We start from the raw sequence: 13,887 nt of genomic DNA, 5'->3' as shown, positions 1-13,887 counted from the left end.
CCTTCTCCCTACAAGAATGTGGCCACTCTCCCCGGTAACAACATGGTCTCCCTCCCCAAATGGCCTCCTAGCTCCTCTTTTTAAAACCTTTTGGTGCGAAAGCCCCTGCCACATCATGAAAGGCAATCAGCTGCCCCACGTGGGCAGGGCCATTTTTAACACAGTGAACAAAATATATCTTATCTGACCTGACAGATGGCTTAACTGAGTCCTCTGCTAGAGGGTTTTTTAGAAGGCTACAATCAAGGTCTCATCCAGTACTGGGCTTTCACCTGAGGCATGACTAGGGAAATATCCACTTTCAAGCTCATGTGATGGTTGACAAGGTTCAGTTCCTTGTGAGCTGTTGGCTAATGACCATCCTAAATTCCTTGCCACACAGGTCTCTCTCCAATGTGGCAGATTAATTCATTAAAGCCAACAAGAGAGTGATTCTGCTGGCAAGAAGGAAGTGACAATCTTATATAGCCTAATCATGAAAGTGACATCCCATCACTTTGTCATATTCTCTTGGTTAAAAGCAAATCAAGGTCCTGGCTAGTTGGCTCAGTGGTAGGGCATTGGCATGGTGTGTGGAGATCCTGAGTTTGATTCCCTGTTGGGGCACACAGAAGAAGCAACCATCTGCTTTTTCACCTTTCCCCCACTTCCTTCTCACTCTTTCTCTCTCTCTCTCTTTTCCCCTCCCGCAGCTGTGGCTTGACTGGTTCTAGCAAATCACCTCGGGCACTGAGGATGGCTCCCTGTAGCCTCCTGTCAGGCTCTAAAAATAGCTTGGTTGTGAGCATGACCCAGATGGGCAGAGCATTGGCCACAGATGGGGGTTGCCAGATGGATTGCAACCCCCATCTGTGGCCAATGTGCTCATGTGGGAGTATGGGAGTCTGTCTTTTTATCTCCCCTCCTCTCACTTGGAAAATAAGGAAAAATTAAATTAAAAGAAAAAAGTAAATCACTAAGCCAGCCCATACTCAAGACATTGGATTATACAATACTGTGAATGCTAAGGGTCATCGGGAGCTATCGAAGAGTCTGTCTGCCATGAAGGCTCAGATCCATTATTCAGAATTTAAAGCATACTGCGGGAGCCAGAAAGACTTTTTAAGAACAATTGAAGAGACACTCCTCTATTTTAGCTAGAGGGAAGACAGATTTGAAGATCAGTTTCACATCATAATTGTAAAAGTGGCAGAACTTTAAAGAGGATTAAATTCTCAGCCTATACAAGTCCAAATTCAGGGCCCTAGACAAGGAGTAGGATCCTGAGGTTTGAGATGGAACGTCTGCGTAGCTGAGAACCTTAGATCTGCATATTCTCCTAACCAGTTTTGGTGTGCAGTAGTGGCTAGTAAGGCCCTTAGCTCGTTGGAAAAGAGAGGTGTTTTCTTGAAGACTATCCAAAGTCTCAGATGTGGCAGGTTTCTTATAAAGACAGTCTTCATGGGAGTCAGACGGATAATTTGGGCCATATCTCATCCTATCAAGATTAGGAAAATAATGGCCTACTTAGGGAGGAGATAAGTGTGTACCAAAGAGAGTGCCAGGAATTGGCTGACATGCATGTCCACAGAGTTGCATGGGGAGCAATCCTGAGGGTCCTGCATCCAGGTGGGCAGAATAGAAATATAGCATGTGGGCAGCTATATATTGATATGGTAGTACTCTGTTGTAACACAGAATTTAACACCCTTCCTGGGTCTATAAGACTAGGACAGCTCTTAGTTGCTTGGAAAAAGTGATGGCCCACATGAAATTGAGGAGAGATCCTAGCACTGTAATAATAGACTGTGGAGGAAGAAAAAAACAGATTTAAAAAATGGGCATTAAAAAAATAGGCCTGTTATGTAAGACTGAAAACTCTGTATGTGACTATGTTCTTCAGGAGATCCTGGAGAACATTCTGTTTATGAACGTGATGAGGAGTCTGCTCAGGAAGGGGAGTGTCCAGCAGCACAGCAGCCTGCTGCTTTTTAGGTCAGGAATAGTGGGTGATGCTGTTACAGGCCTGGGGGTCCTGTGGCAATGGGGATGGTAGGGTTACAGACTAACAGAGGCTGCTGGGCAGCCCGTAGCGGTCAGAAGCAAAGTTGGTACAGTCACCACAAAGGGAAGTAAGGTTGAAATGTCTGTTTTGCAGGTAGGTGGAGGTTGTCCCAAAATAGCTATGGAAACGGAAAATGGCCACCTTATGTAAGAGCAAAACAGATGAGCAGCAGCCATAAAGGTTGTGTATTGGTATGCAGAATCAAGAGAGATTTAAAAACACAAAGGATGAGAATAAAGGCTGAGGCCAGCTAACGTGATGGGAGGCTTAACTCTTGCTCTGTCCTCAGACCTGAGCCAGTTTTCAGATGTAGAAGCCATTGACTGAAGGAGATGCTGGGTCCTCATGAGAAAAGAACAGCAACATTATGGCAAGTATGTGACTACCCAGTTCTCCCCAAAAGGATAAGAGCTATGTACTCAGGAAACTGTATACTAGGGAAAAGAAGTTACTTATATCTTTCTAGGACTGATAGATACAGGGTATCTATCAGATTTTATGCTAATAGTATCATTGTGGGCTCCTTGTTAGAGGTGATATTTAAATGTCAGGAAGTAAATGGAGTCCTGAATCAAATATATTTTATGATGGGTCTACTAGATTTACACACTCACCTAGTGTTCATATACCTAGTCCTTGAATGTATAATTGGAATAGACCTATTAGGAGTTGGTACTACCATTGTTTTCTTGGTTGGCTATTGTGAGTTATCAAAAGACAAATAAGAAACCTTAAAAGCATGTCCTATGCCAAGTTAGAAAATTAAAATCAGTGATCACATCCTGAGGTAAATTGCACATATTAGTATCATTCTCAGAGACTTAAAAGAGTGTATGGAGGCCCTACCCAGGTGGCTTAGAGGGTAAAGTATTCCACAGCTCCAAGGTCATGGGTTCAATCCCTAGTCACGGAACATATGAGAAGCAGTCAATGTGTGTACAACTGAATGGAACAATGAGTTGATGCTTCTTTTTCTCTTTCTTTCTCCCTCCCCCACCCATTCTCTCTCTCTCAAATAAATGAAAAAGTAAAAATAAAAATAAATAAAGGGTGTGGAGAAGGATCCTCATTATACTCTCATGTGTAGTTCTCTAGTCTAGATGATACACAAACCAAATGGATCAAGGTGGATGACAGTGGACTACAGCCAATTTAACCAAGCTGTAGTTGTGACTGCAGTTGCTATGCTCTGTGATATATGCACTAAGGCACGTTAAGTGGATATAAGGTAACAATAACATGGTTATTGTTTTGGCAAACATTTTTTTTCAATATCCATCAGGAAGAAGGATCAAGAAATAGCTTACATTCATACTATTGAACAACAGGGGTGTGGCCTTGTCTCAGTGCTACATTAATTCTCTAGCTCAGCAAAATCCAGTCTGAAGGGACTGAGACTGTCTAAACGTTCTGCAGAACATCATTTTTACACTATATGAATAACATGTTAATTGGACCAAGGAATTCACTTTATGACAAAGGAGGTATGACAGTGGGCACATGACTCTGGGTTCACCAGTCCTATCATGCTCTGGTACATGAAAAATACCAGTTTAGAGATGACACACTATGAGGATGGGTACCATAAAGTGTATAATATACACTTTAAACCAATGGATATTATCTGGTGCTCTGTTCCCAACAGGTAGAATACATGAGCCCAGGAATCAAACAGTAAATATATACATGGACTGCACTCACCATCACTTCCAGTGACCCATTCCTGCAACTTTAGGTTTGGTCAGTCTAGAAGTTCTAGGTCCCAATGGAAGGAAACTTCTACCAGGGGATAAAACCAGAGTTTCAGTAACTTTAAAGCTCTGGCTATTTCCAGATTACTTTGACTTCCTGGTATTAGTATACTAGCTGGCATAAAGAAGTTTTTTTTGGGTTTTTTTTTTTTTGTTTGTTTGTTTTTTTTGTATTTTTCTGAAGCTGGAAACGGGGAGAGACAGTCAGACAGACTCCCGCATGCGCCCGACCGGGATCCACCCGGCACGCCCACCAGGGGCGATGCTCTGCCCACCAGGGGGCGATGCTCTGCCCCTCCCAGGCGTCGCTCACCAGAACCACTCTAGCACCTGGGGCAGAGGCCAAGGAGCCATCCCCAGCGCCCGGGCCATCTTTGCTCCAATGGAGCCTTGGCTGCGGGAGGGGAAGAGAGAGACAGAGAGGAAGGAGGGGGGGGGGGTGGAGAAGCAAATGGGTGCTTCTCCTATGTGCCCTGGCCGGGAATTGAACCCGGGTCCCCCGCACGCTAGGCCGATGCTCTACTGCTGAGCCAACCAGCCAGGGCCATAAAGCAGTTACTATATGGGCAGGGAGACCGACCCGATTACCATGAAGAGAGAGCAATGCTGTCACTTATGAAGGGCAGGCAGCAATGTGTTTGTCCCTCAGGTGACCCACTGGGGCATATTTTGAATTCTCATGTGTTAACTATAAAGAGCAAGTACAGCAACCACAGCCTAATTAGGGCATTGTCATCAGATGCTCAGATGCTTTAGAGGTAATAGTTTGGTTTACCGCTCTTGGCACTATACCCAGACCTGCAGAAATGTTTGTCCCTACAGGGGAACCTCCAAAAGAAGGATGGAGGAGGGAGATGATGACTATCCTGTGTTATGTCCTTGGGACAAACAGTAACAGGGGAAGCTACAGTTTGTTCTGCTAACTCTTCTCTTACATATTCTTACATAAAGGCCAGAGAAGATGACTGACCAGCATCCTGAAGCTGGATGAAGAAAATTTAATATGAGAGCATCGCGAGGGACTGACAGCCGTGGTGCTTGTTGGCTCCTCTCCCGTTCCCTCGCTGCAGTGCTTGGCTGCTAACAACTCATGGCTGCACTCCAGTCAAAGGTTCACCTCAGCAGAACAGTACCAGTTCACTTGAGAATTACTCTCCTGGGGGAAGAGGGGCTATCCTTGTAGCATCATTTGTGTTTCAGAGTTTCCCAAAGAACCAGGCCAAGTTAAAGCCCGTTTTCACCTGAGACCACATCTTTCTTGGCTATCGTCTTTGGCCTATTGTGCTCCGCATCTGCTGAGACCTCTCCCTCAATAAATCATTTTCAGAAAAATTTCAGTCTCAGGCTCACTTTAAGAGTTCTGACTTAAGAAACTATCTTCTACTATTAACTATACAGGAAAAATGTTTTTTCCATGCATATCCCTCTGATCCATAAACTGATAGTATGCACATAAAAAGTTATATAGCTTGAGGTTGCCAATATTTAAAAAAAATTACCTCCTATATCTCTCTTTAATTTATGACTATAGGCAAGGCCCTCATTTTTAGTTCTCAGCCTCACTATAACTAATGCCATTATTCTATTCTTGTCACTTTCCAAGCCTTCTACTATTTCGATGCCAACCATCTTTGAAAACACAATTCTGATCATGTTACCCCCTGCGTAAACGTTTTGGTAACTTTTCACTGATTCCTACATGAAATCTCAACTCTTTGGCATAACATACAAGGCTTTGTTTATTGGGCTGCAACTTGAAATCTAATTACCGTAGACTCTTTCCCCGACCGTACAGCCTGTACCCCATGTAACTGCAGTCAGGCTCCGCACTTCCTCCCTGAAGGAGACGTTCTCTGGTTTGAATCCGTGCTTTCCTTCTGCTTGTGAATACCTGCTTATACTTTAAGACACAGCTTATTTATTAACTTTTCTGTGAAACTGCTATCGATCAACCCAGCACTTCCTTCCAAACTCGAGGGAGAGTTAATAATAGCCTTCTCTGTGCTCTTATAGCACTGAGGACACACCTGTGTTACAATGTTTGCCATGTTTTTCTTTCAGTGATTGTTTATTAACATGTCTTTCTCCCCCACATGACTTTAAATTTTTCAAGGACTATGTGATTCCTCTTTGTATATTTAATAATTATCCATGGCTTAGCGTATTGTTCTCAAATACAAATATATATATATATATATATATATATATATATATATGAACTTGGCTTATTTTCAGAGAGTTTCTCATCCTGACAAGTTGGTCAGTTCTATTCTAGTTCCTACATTCAATCATTTTCTTCTTGTTGGGAATTTGTGAAGGGAAGAGAGTCTTTGGACACCTGTCTGTTCACTTACGTCAAATAGCTGCACATGCCTTCAGTACCTCTTTGCATAAATTTATATAACTTTACTTCCTACACATTTACAGGCATTCATGCTCCCTGGGATTTGTAACAAACAACGGTTGAATAATAAATTTCCAAGTGGCAGTAGCAAGCCTGAAGTTTAGCAAGATAATAAAAATGCAAGCTTATATTTTCTCTTCCCTTGAAGGTGGCAGCAAGCGAGGGAGAACTGAGAGAAACTGCTTTATAAGTAGGAAAGCCCACTTACTTCATAACGTCTCTGATTTGTAGTATTCTGGAGGCCAGTTTAATTGGCCAGTGTTTCTGCCATCTAGACTTCCAGATAAGCAGAAAATAGAGCTTTTTAAAGTTGTCAGCTTTTTCTTAAATTATTTCTTTATATTTTTGAGGGGCTGGATTATGGATCTAGCCTTATGAAGTTTAGAGAAATGCGCTTAAGAAAAAAAATCCCCAGTATATTATTAGAAATCATATTAGTGATCTTGGAATAAACCAGAAAGTAAAGCAATAATAAAGGCTCTCTATTTTAGGAAGTCAATGGTTAATGTGGCATAAAGCCTGGTTATGAGAATCTGACCTGATAATAATATTCATTGTTTTTCTCCAGCCACATTCTCAGCCCTGGCTCCTCCAGCTCCCTTTGACTTCAAAGGAAACTCTGCATGAAGATGGAGGGCACACAATAGAAGAATTGGTCTGCTTATCCCTCTCTGCTTGGAAATGGATAAAGCTTATAGATATGTTTTCTTCTTTCTGTGCTTTGGACTATATAATGTCAATTACCTCAAGCAAAACCCCCTACCTAGACTAATGCACAGATTTGGATTATACCAAAATTGCATAAAATTGGAAACAAGATATTAATAATAATCCATAATGGTATAACATAATGGACTACACGTTTATTTTCATTGGCTTTAGCTGGTACAATAAAAAAAGTAAATTAGTTTAGAGATTTAAGTTTTATATTTATTATACCTTGACCTTTTTTGCTCTTCCCTCACCATTTCATAATATGAATGAGGTAATTAAAAAGAATTTACTTCTTCCCTGTTCTACTATAGCACATCATTGCCTCTTTAAATGTGTTTGTGAGTGTGTGTGTATGTATTGATTATTTTAACCAATGTTTGGAAATAAAGTTGTAATGCTAAAGGCCAGAGGAATGAATTAACTTGACCTGGTGATTAAAAGACCATACATAGAGTATTAACCAGGAACCAACGTTGGACTTTTCACCCTCAACCCAAAATGAAAAGGCAAGCATAATAATCCCACATCACCTCTGAAAATGATGTCAGGAAATGTTTTCTCCGAGTCAGCTACTGGTCAAGACTTACATCAAGTTAAACAAAATAATGAAGGACCAGGGATTCTGGAAGGGCCAAAAGTTCGACCAGAAGCCCTTCAGCCCTCTGCCTGCAATACATAATAATACTTCCTGTTTGTTTCATAAGTGCTTACCATTCCCTGAAAGCAAAATCATTTAAAACTTCAATGTTAGGGACTAAATATTCTGGTTATGCTCTTTCTTTTGAGGATTATTTCCCATAGAAATAAATCAATGCAATTTGAACTACCCAATAAAAATAACAAAATTCCCAATGAAATCTTTATTAAAGACTTACAGCTGTGCTCATTAAGCTTCCAGAATATGTGGGATTATCTGAACTACAGAAGAATTACATAAACTTGAATTTTATCAAGGTTGGTTTGCTTTTGAAATGTCTTTAATAAAGACTCCATATCCCTTATGAGAGTCTGAATTGACTATATGATTCCATATTAGCCAACCAAATCTTATAGCGATAATAATAACTGGAGAGTTGATCACAAAAATGCTTTAGTTTGAGCTGTTTCTGCTCACAAATATAGAAGATTGCAGGTAAGTAACATGAAGTGTTTTTTTCCCATTACAAAGCTAATTTAGGAATGTATAAAATATAAATAAATTTTATATGTACTGAATAGTTTAGTAAGGCCCCAGCATTAGTGATTTTTCATTTTTTAGCCAACTTTTAGGCTTCAGTTACCCATGCCCCAAGAAAACAGAGCAAGAAACTTGAATGCAAACCTTTCCACCTGGTAACTCAATAGTTTATAAGTGGCAATGAATGATGTTTCCCCAGGAAAATCTTGGAAATTACCAGTGTCGCACGTTTTCTTAATCCACGTTCCACCCGAAGCCTAGAAACTAGCTCTCCTTCTTCCTGTCTTCAAAATTTCTATTACAAACTGTACTAGGTTGAAGTTTATATGACAGGCCATTTCAACACTTTTGTTTAGTTAAATGGAAGTGCATCACTTTTAAAGAAAAGCCCTATTGCCAAAAAATATAAACAGCCCTAACTTTGATTAATATAAATATTTAAAAATCAGAACATTCTGTTACATCTTACAAAAACAATCCTGATGTAGCGGATGGGAAAGAAAAAAGTGCTTTCATACATTAGACGGATCCAACAAAATACAGCTGCAGAACAAAATTTTAAGTAAATATGAATCGTTTGCCTTTTCACAGGGCCAAGGCATTTACTTAAATGTAGTTATTTTAGAACACTTTATGTTTCATTAGTAAAAATGAAAGTTTTTTTTAACAGTTTTAGTTCCGAAGTATTTAATTTAAATTTCAAAGTCCTCTAATTAAAAAATACCATTAAAGTTACTCCTCTTGCCCAGTTTAGGGTTTTTGTTAACAAGCCACTGGACAAGAGATGTGTGAAATGAATAGATGAAGAAAAACATTGACAGCCAAAGCAGGTCTGGGGGGTGAAGTTAGTTTATTAGGCCCCGTTTGTCACGAATGGCCCTGCTGCACATATAAAAGCAAATCCCTCTACCTTAGAAGATTAATTCTGAAGGAGGCACTCTTGGGTCAAAGTATACATAAGCGTGTGCCTAATCTCAGAGAAATCAGGCTATTTTCTCACAGCAATTAAGCAGAGGTCTGGGGTTTCACCCACAGTGTATTTAAACACAGGATACAATTAAACCCCAAAGTATTAATATCTTTGCTCTGCAAAATTGCCCAGGAAATAGATTTTGCCCTATTCCAAATGAAAAGCAAGGCAAATTAAGAGAATAACTTGATTCTTAGCTAAGTTGCTTAAAATAAGAATGTTGTATTTTCTTCTAATTGCAAATGTCTTATATACATAAAGACAGTTCTTACTTTGCAATAGGGTAGGCATTATAAGCTTTCTAGTTCCTTTAATCTAAATAATAAATCTTAGAAGTTTGCATGAAAATACACTGTAATTAAATTTCTTATTCAGCATATGTTAAAGATCAACTCCTTATTAAAAACTGATAGTTCACTATTTACCACCAACAAAATGTCACAACTAGGTAACTTTGTAGCCTATGTAAAGAGTAACGTAAATTTAGAGATTAAGCAATCAAGTGTTCAGATAGATTGCTTTCTGCAGAAGTTTTCTTGAAGTCATTTTATTAATATACTAATTTCAAGCCAAAAGCTAATCTTCCAGTGAAAATATTGCCAGTTTAAAACACTGCTTCAAAAATGCTAAATATTTTTTAAAAATAACTTATATTTGTTGGTCACTGGTTTCCTAAAGACAAAGTTTTAATAGTATAAATGTTAAATTGAATGAACCACCACCTTTATACAAATCTTGAAAAAAATCTAGTATTAAAAATTTTTTGCTCATATTACAATTATTGTTAACTCTCTTTTGTCTGGAGTATCAGATTAATATTCAATTTTATTGCCAAATCTAATTCTCTTTGACTTTTTCAGGGAAGACTAGTAGAGGGAAGTTGGTCTTAGAATTGAAAATGGTAGCATAGTTTTTTGGGGTTTTCTTTTGTTATTTATATAGCTGATTTAATATTTCATTCATGTAAGAGTTTCTAATAAGATGGTCATTTGTGTATGATCTAGTGAGAAATCTTGTAATTCATGACAGGTACGCATGTTTTAGAAAGTAATAAAACTGAAAGAATGAAGCAAAATAGAATGAATCAGATGTGGGATGGTATGTATGTATGTGTGTACTAACATATTTTCTTACCTAACACCCACTGTTGCTTTTAAGAGGAGCTGGTTACTTAAGATAGAGTATACACGGCAATGTCTACTTGAAGCCACACTATAAATAGCTTAGGCAGTTTTTTGATGTGTGTTGGGATATATGAGAAGGCATGCAATCTGAATTTTACGAAGGGCTGTTTTAATAGGACCACTGACTTTAATAGTGCTTCTTGCTGACATCACTGGCAAATCGGTGTACTCTGTAACCTTTAAAAGTGCAGCATATCCCAAATTGAGTTACTTATTAAACAAATGTTCTTTTTTTTTTTTTTTTTTTAGTGCAACTGACCTTTAAATGATTATTTCTCAGCACTTGCAACAAAGAGATTCTCACCTATCACCTTTACACTTTTGATGCTCCAGGGAGTAGATCCGTAACCTTTTCACAACACTTAATGTGCAGCACAACACGGAATTACAAACGCTAATGAGCACTTTTTCTTTTAAGGAGGAAGTCCTATTACTTTATGAAACCGTTGCATTACACAGAACCTATGGAAAAGTATAACAATAAATCGTTACTTTGATCAATCTGCAACTGTTTTAGAAAATATAATTCCAAAGCATCAAAGAGTAATTTACTGCTAATGAAAGTTTCTACTGAAAATTTCCCCCCTCAACTTCTAAGGAGTGTATATGTGGGTGTGTGCATGTGGGGTGAGGGGGTTGATTTAAAGAATTGTATATGATTAGAAATAACATTGTCTTTAGGTTCAGGAACTTATACAATGTTTCCAGTCAATTTGAGCTACACCTACACTCAACCAGCCTGGTACTCCTTTTCCCTAATTGGGTGAAATAGCTTTTGAAACTACAGAATTATTGATAGAATACATTTACTGCAATGTTAGCAATTTTAAGAATGTGCTTTCCTCAGAAACACTTTTTCTTGTAAAGATGTAATGGGTATAATCAAGTCGTGGTTTTCCTTAATTAAGCAGAGATGGTAATTATAAATTTTATTCTCAGGACTCAAACTCAATACAGCACATATTAGAAAGAGTTAATGTTTTCTGGGATCACTTTACTAATAAAAGGAGATCCACCTATGTTAGGTCCCAATGGCCTTTACCTGGGCACAGAATCTAGTTAACACTTTAGTAGAGCTACTGAATGTGATAAAGGTTTCATTACCCTAAATATTTTCCCTCCTAAAGAAAAGCAATATATCAATTTTGGAAAATTCCATAAAACATTCCTTGATCTGAAAGATTCAAAGAAGCCAGTATGTCCATACTTTACATACTTTTATTGTAACATTAAAGTACGAATAACTGCTTATGTTCTCCATATATACTTTTTTCTTGCAAAGTTGATCTTATTTATAAAATGTAATTTCAGAAAGGTATTAAACTTCTAAAATTTTTATAGTATCAGACCTCTAGAGAATAAAAAATCATTTTTCACCTGTGTTTTCCCTCTCCTCTTTTTTCCATATCTCTTGTAAAGTGAATATATTGGTATGAATTATCGAGAAATCTGAGAAAAATTTATCCTAAATACTGGAAAATAACTCTTTTCAAATATTGTTCACTTACAATTCTCTTTTCGGCTCTGACTTGGTAATATTTTGCCAAACATGAGTGGCAGCCACACGCCTTCATCAGAGGAATCAAAATTAATGTCCTTTGGAAACATTGGGCTCTAAAAGAAAAAACAACAACAACCAATAATAGCAGAGATGTGATTTATTTGGCTCCCTTTAATTCTGATTTACAAAAAAGCAAATCAGTTATTTTATTGGCATGTAATCGCAAGGAAAAATACACAGACTTAAGACTAAACCGACTTATTGTCAAAACTTCCTGGGTCTTATTCATTAATTATCGTGGCTGCCGACAATCAACGGATGAAAATCAACAATGCTGGATAAAATAATCATCAAGAGCTTCTATGTCTGTAAACTATTTAAATTCTTGAAATTGAATATTTATGATGAGTGATGCTCCTTTAATGTATACCATATTTCCACCCGTTCTCAGCACTGACGGCATTCAGAAACCCCAGACGCTCCTGTACTTTTTTCACACCCACCTTTCCCCTGGCTAACAGCCCCCTCTGCTAACATCATGCCTGTTAGAAAACTGAACACCTAGTGTCACTTGCAGCTTCTCAAGTGCCCGCTCGTTTCGTGAAACCTCTCTCTGTCTTTGACAATGGTTCAGTTTCAAGACCCTCTCTGCCCTTTCAAAGGCAGCCCCCGTGAAACAGTGGTGAAAGTTTATTTTGCGCTTATCAATACAATTTAAACCAGCGTGTGCTTACCTCCTTGGGGTCAGGGAACCCACGTTGTCTGTGAGCACAGACAGCGCTTTGGCCACAGATGTGACTGGTTAACTGTACAAGCAAGGAGGATAAGTCCACATAACAATACTTCATTCACCACGGAAATCTGTACTGGATTACAGCTTCTCTATGGTTAAGTCTGGTCTTAATTTACTGCTTTTATTCAGTTTTCAACCACAAACGAGCCCCTTATGAGGCATTCACTATGCAGAATTGACAACTCTTTTTATCTACTTGAAAAATATTTTTGGATAATAATTTATGGTTACAAAATATTTTAAGCAGTTTGAATAGTTATATTATATTCTTTCAATGCTTAATGATGCAGGATCCCCTGTAAAAATGAAATGTCAGGCAATCTGGTAATTTTACATACAGTATTCATAACAACAGAGCAATTTGACCATATAGAAACACAAATTTTAAAAAACCCCTGCACATTACATAGCAAGTCATTTAAAGCTCTTAAAATGTATCTCAGGAGCAAGTCAGAGTTCAGAACTAATGGCCCTATAATATGTGGAAAAAATAATTTTGGCAAGCATTGTATTTTATTTATGGATTATTATGTTTAAAATAGCATATTTTGAACAACCTTCAGGAGGAAAAAGAAACTGCAGGTCTCTCTGAGGACACAAGGGAGAGTTCATATGCTATTTATATTTTATACATGAAACCGAAATGTGTGGGTAGCTTTGTACTTTTTCACCATCAAACGTATTCTTTTAATTTATCTTCTGAATTAATGCCATCTTCTTAAAAAATCCATCTGAAGGTGCTCATTATTATTGGGCAGAGTCATTTTCAAGGACTGATTGCCAGTAACTGGAACGGCTTTGGAAACCTCAAATAAGCTGGAAAGCATCGTATACCTTTAATAAGTGGCTAGTGCTAGTAACAGAGTTTGTCATTTTAGATGCACATCTTCTAGTATTGCCAACTAGTGACCCTGGAAACAGAACCCATGTAAATAAGATGGAATGTATTTCACAAAAGAAGACAATGGAAGTAGTGTGGTTGATGTTCTTTGAGACGATCAGAGTTCCTTTTGCTTTGCATTAGATTGATTTAAACCGTGGGTACACAAAGCTTTGTAACTTTCCTCTTGGCAGAATGTGAGCACTTTCAGACTCATTGATACTAAGGGATTCTTCACATTGCAGAGGGAACTTTTTGTAGATAAAGGAAAACATTCAACCGACGGATTTTCCTCATTAGTGGCTACACTGTCTTGAGCAGGGAATGAGCGCTTGGGGAGAAACACCTCGGCATTAATGCCGGTAATACCAACCATTACCAAAAGCAAAGGACATTGCTATTACAAGGCAGAACATCTATGGTTTTCTAAAATATCTCTCTTCAAGTGCCATATGTAAATCACCTTTTA

General features: G+C 38.3%; 1 protein-coding gene across 1 annotated transcript in view; it reads right to left on the bottom strand.

The window, feature by feature from the left end:
• The window catches only part of ADGRL2 (adhesion G protein-coupled receptor L2), a 555,395-nt gene that overhangs the window by 398,747 nt on the left and 142,761 nt on the right, over window positions 1-13,887 (bottom strand). The window contains exon 2 of the mRNA XM_066376638.1: window positions 11,753-11,858. The gene's annotated coding sequence lies outside the window, so the exon portion shown is untranslated. The remainder of the gene's footprint in view (window positions 1-11,752; window positions 11,859-13,887) is intronic.

The sequence above is a fragment of the Saccopteryx leptura genome, chromosome 3 (genome assembly GCF_036850995.1).
Source record: "Saccopteryx leptura isolate mSacLep1 chromosome 3, mSacLep1_pri_phased_curated, whole genome shotgun sequence".
Classification (NCBI taxonomy): domain Eukaryota; kingdom Metazoa; phylum Chordata; class Mammalia; order Chiroptera; family Emballonuridae; genus Saccopteryx; species Saccopteryx leptura.
This window is presented reverse-complemented; position numbering and strand designations above follow the sequence as displayed.